Genomic DNA, 13,483 nt, shown 5'->3' on the forward strand with positions numbered 1-13,483 from the left:
CGTCGTGTTGTCCGTGAACACGGCTACACAATGACCCTGAAGCTGATGACAAAACGTTTGGCAAGCAAGGCGGACCGCTCTCAACTCCCTCATGTTGATGTGTAGCCCCACCTCCTCCTGGGACCACAGGCCCTGCGTCCGCAGGGTCCCTAGGTGGGCCCCCCAGCCTAGATCTGAGGCATCCGTTGTCAGGGATACCGAGGGCTGAGACGGGTGAAAGGGAAGACCCGCACACAATACGGACTGGTCCAACCACCAGCCGAGGGAATCTAAGACCTTCTGGGGGATTGTGATTAACATGTCTAACGGTTGCCTTGGCCTGTAATGACTGATAAGCCACAGCTGGAGAGGCCTCATGCGGAGCCGAGCGTAGTCGGTCACAAAAGTGCACGCCGCCATGTGGCCTAACAGGGTTAGACATGTCCTCACTGACGTCAACGGGGCTGACCGCAAGCGTTGAACGATCGCCGCCATGGTCTGGAACCGCTGCCGAGGCAGCGAGGCCCTGCCCACAGTGGCGTCCAGGACGGCCCCGATAAATTCCACCTTCTGAGTGGGCCTCAGGGTGGACTTGTTTGTGTTTATCAAGAGGCCCAGACTCGCAAACATGCCGGTGATCACGCGGACATGGCTGTTCACCTGCTGTTCCGACGTGCCCCGAATCAACCAATCGTCCAGATAAGGGAACACGTGGACACGGTTGCGCCGAAGATGCGCCACGACAACTGCCATGCATTTTGTAAACACCCTCGGGGCCGTGGACAGGCCAAACGGGAGGACCGCAAATTGATAATGACGAGCCCCCACAACGAAGCGGAGGAAGCGTCTGTGGCGTGGCCAAATGGCAATGTGGAAATACGCGTCCTGCATGTCGAGGGCGGCGTACCAGTCTCCCGGATCCAGGGATGGAATAATGGTCCCCAGGGATACCATGCGGAACTTCAACTTCACGAGGTATTTGTTGAGCTCTCGCAGGTCGAGGATAGGCCTGAGGCCCCCCTTGGCCTTGGGGATCAGAAAGTAGCGGGAATAAAACCCCTTGCCTTTCTCGTTTTCGGGAACCGCCTCTATAGCTCCTTTGCTGAGGAGCGTCTGCACCTCCTGCCGAAGGAATTGCTCGTGAGAGGGGTCCCTGAAGAGGGACGAGGAAGGAGGGCGGGAAGGAGGAAACGAAACAAACTGCAGGCGGTACCCCGTCTGCACCACGCTTAAGACCCAGCGGTCCGATGTTATTTGGGACCACGCCGGGAGGAAAAACGAAAGGCGGTTGGAAAACGGGGGGGAAGGATCCATAGGGGAAACTGTTACTGCGCCCTCGAGCGCCCCTTCAAAATGAAGGCTTAGGACCAGGCGGGGGTTTTGAGGAGCCTTGGTTCTGCCCCCCTTGGTTCCCCGACTGCCTGCGCCTCCCGTTCCTGCCGCGGCGCCTGTAAAGGTCCTGCCGCTGGCGGAACTGGGAAAACGGCCTGCGTTGTTGTTGTTGTTGTTGTTGTGGCCGGAAGGGTCTACGCTGCGTCACGGGAGTGTGCATCCCGAGGGACCGCATAACGACTCGGTTGTCTTTCAGACTCTTGAGTCTGGGGTCTGTTTTGTCAGAAAACAGGCCCTGGCCTTCGAAAGGAAGGTCTTGTATAGTATGCTGGAGTTCCGGCGGAAGGCCGGAAACCTGCAGCCAGGAGATGCGACGCATCGTAACTCCTGACGCAAGGGTACGGGCAGCCGAGTCCGCAGCGTCCAAGGAGGCTTGCAAGGCCGTGCGTGCGACCTTCTTGCCTTCGTCCAAGATGGCCGTGAACTCTTGGCGAGCATCCTGTGGCAGCAGCTCCTTAAATTTGTCCACTGCCACCCAGGAATCAAAGGCATATCTGCTCAGCAGGGCCTGCTGGTTGGAGACCCTGAGCTGCAGCGCCCCAGCCGAATACACCTTACGGCCAAGGAGGTCCATCCGCCTGGCCTCTCTGGACTTGGGGGCCGGAGCCTCCTGGCCGTGACGCTCCCTATCGTTCACCGATTGCACTACCAGTGAACCGGGAGTGGGGTGAACATGTAGATATTCATAGCCCCTAGAAGGGGCCATGTACTTTCTCTCGACTCCTTTCGCTGTCGGAGGGATGGAGGCCGGGGACTGCCAGATAGTATTGGCATTGGCCTGGATGGTCCGTATGAAGGGCAGGGCGACCCTGGTGGGAGCATCAGAAGAGAGGATGGTAACAATTGGGTCCTCTATCTCCGAGACCTCCTCTGCCTGCAGATTCAGGTTTTGAGCCAATCGCCTGAGGAGGTCCTGGTGCGCCCTAAGAGCCAGCGGGGGGGGACTGTTGGAGGAGGTACCCGCCACCGCCTCATCCGCGGAGGAGGATGATGAGACCCCAGGCACAATAGTGTCCAACTGAGGGTCTTCCTCAGCCCTCGCCTCTGTCTCAGGAGCCACAGCGGAGTCCTGCTGTTTGGACCCTTCATCCCCTTCCGGGGAGGGAGGGGGGCGAGACAAGGAGGCTTCAGGGGCCCTACGCTCCGCAGTCGCCGGCCTAGCAGGGAGCTGCTGGGGGCCCTGGGCCTGATGGTATGCCCAGGGTGTCCAGAATCCCCACTGTTGTGGGCCTTGGTCCTGCAGCGGCGGATCAGCAAACAGCGCCGCCTGCCGGTCGGTGCCCAGCGCATAGCCGCTGTCCGTCTGGGAGGATACGGACGGCTGCCTCGAAGGCCACGGTGGGGCCGACCCTGGATAGTACGGGTCTGCGCGGGCCGGCACGGAGGATCGTCTCGGTGCCGGGGACCGGTGCCGGGAGTCATATCGGTGCCGGGATCGGGACCGGGACCGGGATCTGTCACGGTGCCGGGCGCCGCTTCGGTGCCGGGCGCCGCTTCGGTGCCGGGACCTACTACCAGCTCGGTGCCGGGAGATCGACCGGGACCGGGACCTGCCACCAGCTCGGTGCCGGGAGGTCGACCGGGACCTGCCACCAGCTCGGTGCCGGGAGGTCGAGCGAGACCGGGACCGGGACCTGCCACCAGCTCGGTGCCGGGAGGTCGACCGGTGCAGCGAGTAGCGTCGGGACCTGCTCCTGGAGTCGCGGTGCCGGTGTCGACTGGAGCCTGACCGCGACCGTCTCGATGCCGACCGGTGCCGCGAGTGCGACCGGTACCGCTGAGGGGAGCGGTGCCGGGACTGCGAGCGGCGTCGGGATCTGGAGCGCCCAAGACGTCGGGACCTGGATCGGGAACGACTGTCTGTGGGCGGTGCCGACATCATGGGCTTGCCTCTGGACGCGACCCGCACCGGAGGTACCGGGGGTGGCAGCCGAGTAGGCTCCGTCAGGGCAATAAGGTCCCGAGCCGAGGCGAAGGTCTCCGGTGTGGATGGGACCACTATCTCAACCCCAGATCTCATGGGGGAGCTCGGCGGCACCGGACTCAACGGACCCGCCGGGCCCGGAGTCAACGGTGCTGACGGTGCCGGCGGCGCCGCGGCCGATGTCGAGGCCGGGCGCTCTAGCCGGGTCTGCCTGGCCGGAGTATTAGACTTCGACGGCCTTGGCTCTGGCTCCAGTGCCGGAGAGGGTCGGTGCCGAGGAGTCTTCTCGGTGCCGGAGCGATCCGGTGCCGGTGCCGATACCACGGCCTGCGAAGCCGTCGGGTCAAGTGCCGCCTCCATCAGGAGAGTTCGGAGCCTTTGATCCCTCTCCTTCTTTGTCCTCGGCTTAAAGGCCTTACAGATGCGGCACTTGTCAGATCTGTGCGATTCCCCGAGGCACTTCAGGCACGCTTCGTGGGGATCGCTGGTAGGCATGGGCTTCTTGCAGGCCGCACACTGCTTGAAGCCCGGCGAACCAGGCATGAGCCCGGTGCCGGGTGCCGGGAAGGGCTAAGCCCCCGGCGAAGAAGTACTTTACAACTAATTAACTTAACTATCAACTTAACAAACTATTTAACAACTGTAATGGAACTAGAGAATAACAATAGATAACGATAGATAACTAGGAGAGCTAGGGACGTGGAGGACAGCTATGCCGCGCTCCACAGTTCCAACGACCGACACGGCGGTAAGAAGGAACTGAGGAGCGGGCGGGCCGGCAGGGATATATATTGGGCGCCATGGCGGCGCCACTCCAGGGGGCGACCTGCCGGCCCACTGGAGTTGCTAGGGTAAAAAGTTTCCGACGAACGTGCACGCGCGGCGCGCACACCTAACTGGAATGGATGTGAGCAATCACTCGAAGAAGAACAAAAGCACACAACTTCAGGAGGTTACATTCCTTACCATCATTCCTACACTCAGGCATGTTTCATGCCCCACATGTGGTTTCTTGGCTCTGGGCAACCATGTCTATGTGCTGGCATGTAATGGTGCTCACTCACAGGTTGAGTGTGCTATTTTTAACAGGACAAAGGCAACAAATAAATAGAGGTGCAGGTGGCCAACTTCCAGCATTTTGCAGGACCTACTCTTCTGCAGGACATCCTTCCTTTGTGAAAGACAAAGAAGAGGTTGTTTGCATTTCCTCATGCACCCCCAATAGGTTTAGTTTTGACTCACAGTGTGACAGTCAGCTTCATCCTACCCACTTTCAGCCTGAGGACGGAAATAGTTTGAAACAACTGGGTGTGACTAGCAGCAGCCCAAGCCCATAAATGAGGCATTACATTCAAGCAAGAGATATGGCTGATTCTGCTTAAGGGTGCAGAAGGGTGGCTGTTGTCTTGCTGTTGCGACTCACAGAATTCCCTGTAGATTGATGCCCTGGTTCACACAGCCATTCAGTCAGCCATACTGTATCACGGTACCATATTGTTGCAATTTCATGGAGCTTAAGGAGGTATGGCTAATTCAAAGGATGCTACCAAAGCATCCTTTATAGCTCCACCAGAATAGTGCAGACAAATATCCAGTTTCAAAGTCATGCTTTGGTTCCAAGCCAGCCCAACTGCAGATGTTTATTTCAACAGTTCCACAGGTACACATGGACACTTGCAGTAAAACCACAGCCAGGATCTTGCCTTCGGAAGCTTACAATTTAATTTAGACATAGCACAGCAAAGGATGACACAGACAGGGTTGAAAGGATTGGTGTATATGAAAGATAAGCATTACAACAGTAAAAGGTCATGTGATGTTTCAGTTACACATACATCTCACTAGCTCATTTAAAAAAAATGAATCATGTAATTAAGGGGGAGACCCCCCCAGTTTAGGTTGCTTCACATTTTCCATTATAAAAGATTGTTTATTTGAGAAGCACTAACACCACTATTGTTTGCAGTGGGCCTTCGAAATTTAGCAGGAAGAAATTATTTGGCTAGGAAAGTGCTTTTCTTTGTTCCATTAAATTCCTTTCAGATAGAGCTGTTATAAACAATTAAATCACTATTTCCCTTCTCTTGCTTGCATGTTTTGGAAGAAAGTTGGCAGCATGCCAAAGTAATGGAACGTGAACATTTTAAAGAGCTGGGGCCATGCTCCCACCAGAGCAGGAGCAGCGCACACTGCATTGAGAACAGTACAGAGGTCCCAGAGCAGCTGTAGCAGCAGGGCAAATTCCCTTGATTAAATCTCTGGACCTGTCACATGGTCCCAGTGCCCCGTGACCTTCCTCTGGGACACTGCCTGGAACAGGTGCCCCCACTTCCTGGGAGCTAGAGGGGGGACAGAGAGAGAGTGCACGCAGGATCAGGCTATCTTGACCATCTCTAGGCACAGCACATGGGACCAGTGGCCCATTTCCACTCTGGGATAACAGCCTTCTCCTGCTACCAGCCACTATGGTTAGGCTCAAGGCATAGACATCTGTGCTGCAATGCAGGGTTCAAACCCTTATGTTTGTACCTAATTATTAAAAAGTCATTTAACCTCCCCCACAAAACACTAGGAAATCACAAAAACTATAGTACGAGAATTCCACAGAAGTTGGAAGTGAAGCAATTGAAAGTTAGGATATGCCATATTTATTGTTGCCCATGCAACCTTAATTCTATCTCCTTGTGTGTATACATTTTAAAAGTCTTTCATTCCATGCATGCTGTTTTTTGGGTTTTTTTTTTAAACAGAGGAACCCTGCCTCATTAGCTGCCCCAATTGGCTGCACAAGGGGTCAGAATTAAAGTTACATGCCTACAGGTATTTCCTAATTTGGAGTGCTTTGTATTACAACCCAAATATGTTTCTTCTCATGAGGTTTTTTGTACGTAGCTGAATAGTTTGAAATAGCAAATGCTGGCACGTGAGTAGGAGTGGCGCACGCTCGGTACTGGAAGGCTAACTGGAAGCAAAGAGTGTTAGGAAGGGACTGAAGGAGGAAAGGGAAGATATAAGGCATAGAAAATCAGGGAGGAAGCTCCTAGCAGAGGATGTGGAAGATGGAGGCCACAGGAGCGACAAGGCAAAGACCCAAAGCATAAAAAGATGAGTAGAACTCCCATTTTTTGCTGAGTGTAGAAAAAACAATAGTAACAGGCAACTTCATCACTGTTCTCTTTCCATACGAGGGGTCCTCCAATTGTAATCAGAAATAATATAAAGTGAGCAGTGTACACGTTGTATTCTGTGTTGTAACTGAAATCAATATATTTGAAAATGTAGAAAAAAATCCAAAATATTTAATAAATTTCAATTGGTATTCTATTAACGGTGCAATTAAAACTGCGATTAATCGTGATTAATTTTTTTGAGTGAATCGTTATGAGTTAACTGCGATTAATTGACAGCCCTAATTATATTTATTGATTAAACTCGTTTTCCTGCTAGGTAACGTGTATGCAACAAAACCATACTGAACCGAACCAGGTCCTGGAGGTGGGGTTACAATTCCTAGAAGTCGGATTCAGTATGAAGACAAATTGAACCAATGGTTTCTCTTAGCTTGTTGAAGCTTGAAGAAGCAGCTTGTGCTAAAATGAAAGTTTGCCAGGTATGGTGTTGACTGAATGGAGGTTGAATGGTGGTTGAAGCACGAAGGGACATATGAATCTTTAGCGCATCTGGCGCGTAAATATCTTGCAATGCCGGCTACAACAGTGCCATGCAAATGCCTGTTCTCACTCTCAGTGACATTGTGAACAAGAAATGGGCAGCATTACCTCCTGCAAATATAAACAAACTTGTTTGTCTGAGCGATTGGCTGAACAAGAAATAGGACTGAGTGGACTTGTAGGCTCTGAAGTTTTACATTATTTTATTTTTGAATGCAGTTATTTTTCTGTACATAATTCAACATTTGGAAGTTCAACTTTCATGACAAAGAGATTGCACTACAGTACTTGTATTAGGTGAACTGAAAAATACTATTTGTTTTGTTTTTTAAAGTGCAAATATTTGTAACAAAAGTAAATATAAAGTGAGCACTGTACACTTCGTATTCTGTGTTGTAACTGAAATAAATATATTTGAAAATGTAGAAAACATCCAAAAATATTTAAATAAATGGTATTCTATTATTGTTTAACTGCACGATTAATTTTTTTAATCGCTTGACAGCCCTAAATATAAGACAGTTACTCACCTTTGTAACTGTTGTTCTTCGAGACGTGTTGCTCATATCCATTCCCATTAGGTGTGTGCACGCCGCGTGCACAATCGTCGGAGAATTTTTACCCTAGCAACATCCGGTGGGTTGGCTGTGGAGCATCGTGGAGTAGCACCTTCATGGTGCTGGATATATACCCCTCCCAATCCAGCGCCCCCTCAGTTCCTTCTTGCCGGCTACTCCGACAATGGGGAAGGAGGGCGGGTTTAGAATGGATATGAGCAACACATCTCGAAGAACAAGTTACAAAGGTGAGTAATTGTCTTTTCTTCTTCGAGTGCTTGCTCATATCGATTCCAATTAGGTGACTCCCAAGCCTTACCTAGGTGGTAGGGTTGGAGTGAGACATCGCTGAGTGCAGAACTGCTGAACTGCTGTGTCATTGTCTCTAGATGGCTGAACTAATGCATAGTGAGCTGCAAAGGTATGTACAGATGATCAAACAGCAGCTCTACAGATCTCCTGGAAAGTGGCTGACGAGGCTTGGGCCCTCGTGGAGTGAGCTGTGAGACTCGGGGTCGGGACACCGGCCAAGTTGTAACAAGCACGGATACAAGAGGTGATCCACGAGGAGATGCACTGCGAGGAGACCGGTAGGCCTTTCATCAGTTCGGCCACTGCAATGAAAAGCTAGGTTGTTTTCCTAAACGGCTTTGTACGCTCGACATAAAAGACGAGGGCCCTACGAATGCTGAGGGAATGCATGTGTTGCTCCTGCTGCGTGGCATGGGGCCTTGGATAAAAGACTGGGAGGAAAATGTCCTGGTTGACATGAAAGGTAGATACCGCTTTGGGAAGGAAGGCAGGGTTGGGGTGAACCTGCACCTTGTCTTTGTGGAAAACTGTATACGGTGGTTCAGACGTGAGGGCCCTGATTTCAGATACGTGTCTCGCTGAAGTGATGGCTATAAGGAAGGCTGTCTTCGAAGATAGATAAAGGAGCAAACAGGTGGCCATCGGCTCAAAGGAGGCTGTGGTTAAAGGGCTTGCGCCAGGTACCCGGGACATGCATCCCCAGGGAGTGCATGATGGTTCTGGAGTCTTTTAGGCTCTGTAATCTAGAGTCCATTTTATCTGAGAATAGGCCCTGCCCATCAAATGGTAGATCCTGCAGGGTTTGTTGCAGCTCTGGCGGTAAGCCAGATACCTGAAGCCAGGAGATGCATCACCTAGTGATGCCCGACGCCAGGGTCCTAGCCGCAGAATCAGCTGCATCAAGGGAGGCCTGTAAGAATCAGCTACATCAAGGGAGGCCACCTTTTTGTCCTCTTCCACTAAAGCCCCAAACTCGTCCCTGGTCTCTCGTGGAATCAGTTCCTTAATTTACCCATGGAGTTGCACGAGTTATAATCATAACGGCTCAAAAGCGCTTGCTGGTTTGCTGAAGGCCCCCTGCTCTGTAAATTTTGCGTCCAAACAAATCGAGGTGCTTGGCATCTTTAGATTTGGGCGCTGCAGCCTGTTGACTATGCCGTTTCCTTGCATTCACTGAGGACACCACCAGTGAACACGTCTGAGGATGAGCATACAGGTAGTCATACTCCTTAGAGGGAACAAACTATTTTCTCTCTACTCCTCTGGCTGTAGGTGGGATAGAGGCAGGGGTCTGCCATATTGTCTTGGCGTTGACCTGGATGGTGCGGATGATGGGCAATGCTACCTGGGACTGGGTGTCAGCTGAAAGGATGTCCACCACCGTGTCCTCCAACTTCACCATCTCGTCTGCTTGGAGGTCCATATTACGTGCCATCTTACGTAGAAGGTCTTGGTGAGCACGTAGGTCTATCAGAGGGGGACCTGAGATAGTTGTTTCCGCCACCGGCTCATCTGGAGAAGACACTACAGGGGCTAATGGATCCTGTGGCAGGTCCAGTTGTGGAGGGTCCTGATGCTCAGGATCCGCTGTGCCGGGTGTGGGGCCTGCGTTGGGGTGGGTGCAGATGCCTCCATAGCCCCTGGAGGGGGATGACTGATGGTGGCCTCCGGTACTCAGGGCTCTGAATGGGCTGAGCGGGAGGCTGCGGATGGAACCCCTTGGGCTTGGTGGTACTCCCTCGGGGCCCAGAAGGACCGTTGTGCAGGTTCCTGGCTAGGGTCTTGGGCTTTGTCCTGCCATTGACCCAGGTTATCCTCTGCCTGGCCCAGTGTGGGATAGGCCAAGTGTGATGTGCTGTCTGACTGTGAAGAACATGAGGCATAGCGCAAGGGCCAGCGCGGTGCGGAGCGTGCCTGCGCTGACTCTGCTGGGAATGGTGCCGGCCACAGGAGAGAGGTGCCAGCGTGGTGCCGGGGAGTGGTACCGGAATTGAGAATGGTGCCGATGGTCATGCTGGTACCAGGATCCAGACCTGGATCGCGATGAACACTGCCAGCGGGAACGGTGCTGGGAGCGGCTTCTTGAATAGGATCGGCGCTCTGACTGGTGCCAGAAGTGGCGTCGGGAGTTAAAATGGTACTGAGGTCTGGAGCGGTGCTGCAATGCAGAACAGTGCCAGAAGTAAGATCTGGGCCACGAGTACAACCGGTGCCGTGATAGAGAATGGCGTTGGGACTGCGAGTGGTGCTGGGACCTGCTCCGAGATCAGGAGCGGTGCCGAGTGTTCCCGCTTGGAGATGGTGGACATATTAGGGCTGGCTTGCCCCTTGACTGTACTGCATGGGCGGGACGTGGTGTCTGAGCCTGAGCCGGTTCTGGCTCTTCCCTCGGTGCCAGAGTCAACGGTGCCAATATTGGCGCCTGTACCTTCGGTCGCTCTGGTGCCGGATGCGAGTTCGAGGTTGGCAAAGGGTGTGCCGGCACCTGTTGTTGAGAGGCAGCCCCGTCCGGCTTGCAAGGTCTCTTATGCCCCGGGGACAGGGAATGGCACCAAGGTGCTTGCGCTGGACGCGGTGCCGGCAAGGACTGGTGCCGTGGGTCTCTAACCGAGTCTCCCTGCAGTGCAGTACTTGAGGTTGCCACTGGAGCACTGTGCACCGAGGCACTCGGTGCCGGAACTTGGCGTGCCGAAGGAGGATCCAGGCTGAGGATAGCCTCCATAAGGAGCTGCTCGAGTCTAAAGTCTCACTCTTTTTGGTTCGAGGCCTGAAAGCTCTACAGATCTTACACTTTTCGGCCTGGTGAGACGCCCCGAGGCACCTTAAACAGGAGTTGTGGGGGTCTCCCATTGACATAGGCTTTGAACAGGCTGAGCACGGCTTAAACCCCGGAGCCTTGGGCATGAGCCCAGGAGGCATGCAGGGAGCAAGGGGAAGGAACCTCTTCCAACCCGCTAACTTTATTTACAAACTAATTCTACAACTATCGAGACTACTGTACTACACTAACTATGTAACTATAAGAACTAGAACAATTATCCAAACTGGGAAGTAAAAGCTAGGGAGAGTGGAGGACAGCTCCACAGTTCCAATGACCATCACGGGAGGTAAGAAGGAACTGAGGGGGCGCTGGGTCAGAGGGGTATATATCCAGTGCCGTCAAGGCACCACTCCAGGGGGCTCCACAGCCGACCCACTGGGTGTTGCTAGGATAAAAATTCTCTGACGATCGTGCATGTGGCACGCACTCACCTAATTGGAATCGATATGAGCAAGCACTAGAAGAAGAAAATCTAATTTCTGAATAGATGAAGTTTTACCATGTAAATTCCTGTGAAGAATTTAATTATAAATCACTGCTACAACCAACTTGCTTTACAAAAGGAAAAGCACATTAAGTTGTGTCCTAGAATGACTAGAATCACAATAAACAATTAAGATCCTTATTTGCTGGGATATAAATAACTTCTCCATAACTGTAATAACTGTACAGGATGGAAGGCATAAATGAAACCTCTCATGGCTAAAACTGATTAAACCACAGGAAAGTTTTATGCTGATAAAACCTGATTTAGTTTAATTAACACTAGTTCAGTATTTGGATTATACATTAATAACAAAATCCTGATCTTTGGAAAGCTTTTTTTTTTAAAATTAAACATTTAATCAAATGACATCTCTGACTTTATCCTGGGCCCAGTGAAATCAACAGCAAAGTTCTCATTGATTTCAATGGTGCAGAATTGACCCCCACCCAGTCACTCACATGGCTTCAGCATAATAATGTAGGTCTAATTTTTGGAAACAGGAAAAGATATGGACTTCTTAAAAGTGGAAAATGCAGAGCTTCACCAATTAAAAATGTTTGAGATCTGTTTTACTCAGTGGAAAAAAAATAGTATGTGATCATGCAATTAATGCCTGCACAGGTTCCTTTCCTGTAGTTATTTCTGTGTAAATTATTTATAGACTGAATATACTACCTGATGGTTTATTCTGTACATTTAATACTGCAGGTTAAGCTGCACTCATATCTTTCATGCTGTTCTCCAAAAATGCGTAAGTTTGACACTGGATAGCTCTTTTTTAATGGCTGTTGCTCTGCTCCGTTCCATGTAGTGTGTGGGAGGAAGAAGAATTTCTAAGTAACTAGAAGGTGTGAGATCAGACTAGGTCCACTCTTCTTTAAAATTAACCAATAAAACAGAGTCATCCTGCACTGGGTGAAAAATGAACTACACATTCAATATCTACAATTTCTGCTTCCTAAACGAGGACGGAGAATCCATTTCCCCAGTAATTTTAGAACCATGGTAACAAATTAAAAGTGAGGGCAGACACTAGATAACCAAGAAGATGCACAACACACAGTGGAGATCATCCAAATTAAAGAGAACTCTTTTACAGTGTCAAATTTTTAGTAATTAGTATAGTCATTAGAGGCACATCTCCAGCTTTAAGCAATTTTGAGTAATTAATGTTTTTATATTTTGCATGAGAAGTCCTGACTTCAGCATTTTCCTAGTGTACAAATTCTTCTAGTCAGAGCCACACAATGCAGATTAACTCAGTCGAAAGGCAATTAGAGTAAGCAGAAGAAAATGTAATTTGTCAGTCAGTACAAACTATTACTTCTAGTCTTGGATTTGATTTTTATTAACAATACAATTGGCTGATTAAAAGAGAGGCAGACACGTGATTTTGTCAATTCACATTAACACATTTGCTGAGTATCTAAGCTACAAATGCTATAAAATACTGAACATTTAAAAATGATCATATAGACAAAAAAGCTGAACAAGTGACAAACCTGAATTCCTTGCATAGGCTAGACTGCTTACAAGATTTTAATGAAAGTATAGACCAGGGGTCGGCAACCTTTCAGAAGTGGTGTGCCGAATCTTCATTTATTCACTCTAATTTAAGGTTTCGCATGCCAGTCATACATTTTAACGTTTTTAGAAGGTCTCTTTCTATTAAGTCTATCATATATATTTAAACTATTGTTGTATGTAAAGTAAATAAGGTTTCAAAATGTTTAAGCAGCTTCATTTAAAATTAAAATGCAGAGCCTCCCAGACCGGTGGCCAGGACCTGAGCAGTGTGAGTGTCACTGAAAATCAGCTTCTGTGCTGCCTTCGGCACATGTGCCATAGATTGCCTACCCCAGTATAGACTTTAGAACTTAAAATATCGAAGAGGAGGCCTTGTTATCTGTATTAAATAAACAACTATTTAAAATAGTCAACTGTGTAAGAAGCTGGAGTATGGCTTAGTGGCTAGTGCACTGGGGTAGCAAGTCAGAAGCCCTGGGTTCTATTGCCAGAACAACCACTAACTTTCCTTGGGATCTTGGGTCAAGCTTTCTGGCTCAGATCCTCAAAGATATTAAGGCACCTAACTTCCTGTGCTTCTGTGCCTGAGACTTCTCATCTGTAAAATGGGACTAACAACATAGACCTACTTTCCTACAAGCGTTCTGAAAGACATGTTCATAAATCAGTGTGAGATTCTCTAGTGAAAGGGTCTGTAGAAGTGCAAAGTATTATTAAGAGAATCTAAGACAACAATTTGCCCTTTCCTGTTTAAATTAGTGTTGGACAGAAAATGGAACTTAGAACACTGAGGAATTAAGAGGCCTGGTAACT

Source organism: Gopherus evgoodei, chromosome 10, assembly GCF_007399415.2.
Source record: "Gopherus evgoodei ecotype Sinaloan lineage chromosome 10, rGopEvg1_v1.p, whole genome shotgun sequence".
NCBI lineage: Eukaryota > Metazoa > Chordata > Testudines > Testudinidae > Gopherus > Gopherus evgoodei.